A 6,016-nucleotide genomic window follows, 5' to 3' on the forward strand; every position below is an offset into this window, starting at 1 on the left:
TATATATATGTATGTGTGTGTGTGTGCCCGCGCGCGCGCATGTGTGTTTGAATAAATCATAAAAACTCCCTCCCAAACCTTATAACACTGAGGAATTACTGAGTGAACCGATGGTACACCTTGTGAATAAAAACTTGATACTTGGATAGTTTGTACATGTGAACTCTATTAATATTAGTGCTGAAACTTTGGACGGGCCGTCCGCGACCGCCTGAAAATATCGAGTTTTTGCCCGAGCCCGACCTATTCAAAAAATTTGGGCCGCCCACCCGAGCCCGAAAATGACCTTGAACGGGCCGCGGGCTTATATTTGGCTGCCTGAACCCGGCTGGGCTGCCTGAGCCCGCCCTAATAGCCCAAATGTTTTTTAATATTTATAATTATTAAGTTAGTTTGTGTTAAAATTATATAAAAATCAAAATCAACATTCAACAGACATTATTAACACAATTGAATAAATTAATCATGTATATTAATGATGTATATTAAATTTGTAATTCATGATTGCCTCATTAAAAACCTTACCAAGACAAACCCAATTGGATAAAAACTTGGCAAGGAAAAAAGAGTGCAATCATTTTGTGACGAATTACAAATTTTACAAACTTACAAAGTTATACAATTACAAATACAATGTCAAAAGTAAATACATATTTACAAATTACAAATTTACAATTTAATTTGAAGCTGAAGGATCGTCTTCAAAATTAAATGTTAATCTATTAAATTCATCGATCTATTCTTGGCTTGCCGGCGAAATTGTATCTTGTAGGCGTTTATCAGCCCAATCCCAATCCTTAATGCAAACCAAGGCATCAACAATATTCTTTTACAATGCATTCCAACGTTCCTCAAGTATTCTTCTTGTCATACTAAAGGCTTGTTCGGATGAAATAGTGGAGACTAGGATCAAAAATATATCCATTGCCAATCGAGTTAGGATTGACCAAGTTAATGCCCATGCCCTCCACCATTGAACTAAGTCAAACGATTCTGCCGTACCGTCGACTACTAATCCTTCACTGAAGTACGCCATAAGCTCGTTGAAGCTACCGCCGCCGCTATCACTGCCACGTGTTGATGAAGATTCACTCCCAGCTTCTGTTTGAGTTGTCTTATTCTTCTTCTTCAACCTAAAAATATTCAAGAATGAATGCGGGTTTTCGTCTTGTTGTTGCGGTTCCTGTACTCTAGGAGGTACTCTAAACCTAATCTCATATTTACTATAGATCGAAAATATTTTTTCCTTTATTATTGGATATTGGTCAGAACAATTACTGCCTAAAAATACACCTAAGTTATCTAAACCACTTTCTAAACCTTCTAATTTTAATCTAAGATCAAAAATAGTACCTAAACCATACAACAAAGGCAACTTAGACCAATATTTTATAAATTTCTTTTCCATTGAATGGATAGGAACTGCTAAGATTCGGTCCTCCTTATATTCGCTAAATCAAATACTAATTCGTAAAAGTTCTCCTAAAGCTAAAGGTGATGTTGGATAATATGTTCCACTAAGTTTTAGAGTCACTTCATGAAACCTACCTAAAAATTGATACAAAACTTCGGTAATTTGCCAATCATATGCGTCTATATGATTTACTCCTACTTTTGCACACATATAGTTTGTTATGGCATCCTTATAGGGGATGCATTGTTGAAGCATTATGTAAGTTGAGTTCCATCTTATAGGTATATCTAACGCTAATGCTCTAGGAGATATATTTAATACTTGTAAGAACCTAAACCAATCTTCTTGTCATTGGATACTACCTTGAATCCATGCAAAGACTATCTCTAATTCTTTTAATGTGATTACCTATTTCTTTTAAACCAAATTCAACAATTAAATTAATTATGTGACATGCACAACGTTGGTGAAAAATTATACCGTCACCGAATAAACTTAAATCATTTTCAAAGACCTCAATTACTTTTGTATTGGCACTAGCATTATCTAATGTTATAGCCATTACTTTATCTCTTAATCGAAATTTGTCAATTACATTTAAAATGGTATTATATATTAAATCCGCACTATGTGATCCTAGAACACATCTAAAACTTAATATTATCTTATTTAAATCAAATCCTTTAAAGTAATGTCCGGTTACAGCTAAATAATCTTTATTGGCAACGGCAGACTAAATATCTGCCGTTAACGTAATGCACCCGCTAGTCGAGTGTAAAAGGTTTATTAATGCTTCTTTTTCTTTTTTAAATAATTTTAATAAATCTTTGCTAAGAGTAGTTTTTGAAGTGAACTGTGCATTAGGATTATATACAACCTTAATATATCTTTGCTAATTAGGATGCTCTACAAAACTAAGTTGTTGATCTAAAATAGCTATCATTCGTGCAACTTCCATATGATCTATTTGCGGATCTTATTTCCAAGTGGTTAAACGACCAGTTGCACGATCAAAAGATAATTGTATTTGGCGGAGTTTGGATCCGCCGGATTGGCTATGCTTTTGAAGACACTTTCGGAGTATCTTCTTAAGTGTGTGGTGCCGTGAATAGTGTCACCTTGTAATTTAGATAAACAATATTTACACTGAGCTATATGTTTAGTGTTACCTTCATTGTCGATCTCCTCAATTATGTCGAAGTGATCCCAAACTGTCGAGGTGCGCTTGCATTTCCTCCTAGAGGTTGCAACACTTGCAGACGCAGTCGCACTGGCACTCGCCGTCACCGCTTCTCCACACCCACCACCATTGCGACCACGACCTCCAGTACGTCCAGCAGGGCTCGGATTAGTAGATTCCTGCGTAACAAATTCATTAGTGGGAAATTGCCCTTCTTCCACGTTGTGTTAGGCATCAACGAAAATACCACTATAACTAAAAAGATCCATAATAAAAAAATAAGAGCGATTTGAGAGAGAGAGCTTTTGGATATATAAATAAACACATTTAACTAAAAAGGAAGCTCCCTATTTCAGGATGTTGAATAAGGATCCACACTTTTATGGTTTAAAAACTTCACCTCACAAAAACTTACATTTCATCTAAAGAAATTGAATTACTACTTACTTGGAGAATTTTGAAGTAAATGCGAGGCAATACATGATAGGAAATAGGAAACCTCTTTGATACCATATCTATAACGACCCCTCACGGGCCGTCATAGTTGTCAAATATTTACCTCTTAAAGAATGCAGAAAATAGTTAAGCTTGAAACACTTTACTTTGAATGACTTAAAAAAAAATCTAAAGTATTCTTTAAATCAAAACCACCATAAACCAAAGTTCTAAAAATAATAAATATTAAAAAAATTAGAAACCTTATTTAAAATTAAGCACTTTCATTCCATGATTGTTTCTCCCATTTTCCTATCACGCATAGCTCGCATCTCCATGGCTATAACTTACCCTTTAGTTCGTCTACAACATGAAATAACTAATATAAGCAAGGGCTTAGTAGGACACTTAAATCTTACAAACATAAATGAACATTTCTATTCATAGACAATAAACGTCATCAATAGAATAATTATTTTTGAACATATTTTAATTTTAAAATCCATCATATATTGGGCCCAACATTGTACCATCATAGCACGCTAGCCACAGAAAGCGTCGGGTAGCAAATCTCTACCAACCATGACAATAAATTTGCTCACGGGATAAAAGACCACTCACCGGTCACTATCAAGGGTTTACAACGCCATTTAGAACTTAAAAATACATACATACATATATATATATATATATATATACATTTTTCTTCAAAACATCATCATAAGAGAAATATTAAAAGCGTCATAACATCTTCATAAACATCAAAATCATATACTTCTTAATTATTCAAGTCATATTACAGGTGAGAGTGTAATTACTTGAACGCATTACTTAACCTTTTTAAATATCCCAACGGTGACACGACGAATGAGGTCCTCAGGAACTCGCCTCTAGAACCGTTCATGCCATCAATCATAAATAAAATTACTAAAAAAAACTTAACAACTCATGAAACACAATGATCATTTTAAAATATCATCTAATAGACTATTCTCATCATTCATTAAATCAAGACACAAAAACCCATCAAGTATAAAAAATTACAAAACTTAACAAAAACTGACAGCCTGACCTTTACCCGTTTAAAAATTTATAACAAATCACACAGAATTCAAAATGACTTGAGACTGGTGTCAATTCAAAATAAACATCTAGAGTTTTCCAACAGTATCTAATTTGCTAAAACAGAGTTCGTTTAATCCCTCAAACACTATTTTGAAATCAGATCACATAAGCTGGAAAATTCCAGCACTAGTAAATTCTGAAAATACCAAAATAAATTCATTAAAGATGAAATCCACTCCATTCACATGCATACTATAACCAGCCCTAAGACATGTTCCTAAACCATTCAAAGCACACATTCTATAAAAATTCTCGTGGCAAAGCAAGTTAGACACATCAACATGACCATTGAAATTTACATATCTTGCAACTCGAATCTAAAAACAACATCCTAACTCATGTTTCTATGAAATCACAATTTATAACATAGAAGAAACAACAATATAAGAAAATAACATAATTCTTAGAATGCCTCTCTAGAATTTATCAAATTATGAAGACACCAAAACACCCAAAATAATAACTGGGTCATGCATTCCAATCCAAAATAAAAACCTACAGCCATGGACATTAAACATCACCTAAATCACATATATCCTCCCTCAATCATCAACCAATAAATATCTCACATCATCCTTTCAAACTATTATAATCAAACCCAAAGTAAAATCATCCAAACTCTCACAGAATTTACAACCAAACAACAAGAAAGAACTATACCTTGAGAATCCTCTTGATTTTGGGTTGGAAGAATCGAAAGTTTACAAAATGGATTGCATAATGGAGGTTTGATGGCTGGTCTTGGAGGCTCTTTGTGACTTTTTTTTTTCAAACATGTGGAAGGTGGGACAGAGAGAGAGAATGTCATTAGAGAGAGGGAGAGAGCAAGGGTAGAAAATACTTATTGACTCATAAATCATATAAAATTAAAAAGGGATTAATTTAGCATTAATTAGGGATTCATTGTATGATTAAGTGACCCCTTAACAGTGGGGAGAATGGCTGTCATTAGGGTGTAAAATCATGTACAAGACAAATAAAAGAGTTAGGTCAACTTCTAGAATTTCTATTATTGTTCGAGTGCAGTAACTTGGTCGGAGACTGGTGGGTATCCAGATGGTATGCTGGCCACATCTTCTTACTCCGATCTCCGATTTGTGCAAATGAGAAGGCATTGGAAAGCTTATAAAAGGCTCTATATTTTTGTATAAACTAAAGGAATAATTTTAGAATTTTAAAGGTTCAAAATAGGGCTGGAAATTAACGTCATGAAAATGGTTCTTTTGTCTAAAAAGAAAAATCGCAAAGAACTTACTTTTCCTAAGACACTTAATTCCATGCATTATAACATGAAGTACATCATATCATGAACACATATTAATTTAGCAAATCATAAAAAAAAATCAACATATATATAATTTCTATAAAATGGTATGAACTTGTTCTCGGCACCTCGAGTCCTCGTCGCATTCACATGTAACAAATAACTCAACGTGGTGTTAGAATTAACTCTATATAACACCATAACATTATTCAAGTTAATTCCTAACATCTATTTCTAAAAATTTTATCAGTTTAGAAAAATAGTTGTTACAACAATCCTCCTCCCTCTACCGATAATGATGAGGCTCCGGTGGGTGGCGAAGGCAACGACAACGATGGAGGTGCTGAGGCTTGAAGACTCACTTTTGACTAATTATATTTTTCATCTTAATTTTGAGATGAAAAATAAACCCGTATACTTGACTTGTGCCTTTTGATGTGCCAAAGGGAGACATCTTGACATTGTGTAAAAGTACGCTTACCGGTACGTTGGGGGTATGACTCTTATATGTGTAGATATAATCCATAGCTCATATTAAAAGAGTTAATGATATCCTTTTGTGGCATTATCCAGGGATTGGAAAAGATGAGCGCTCAGT

This window comes from Morus notabilis, unplaced genomic scaffold (genome assembly GCF_000414095.1).
Source record: "Morus notabilis unplaced genomic scaffold, ASM41409v2 Scaffold954, whole genome shotgun sequence".
In the NCBI taxonomy this organism is placed as follows: Eukaryota; Viridiplantae; Streptophyta; class Magnoliopsida; order Rosales; family Moraceae; genus Morus; species Morus notabilis.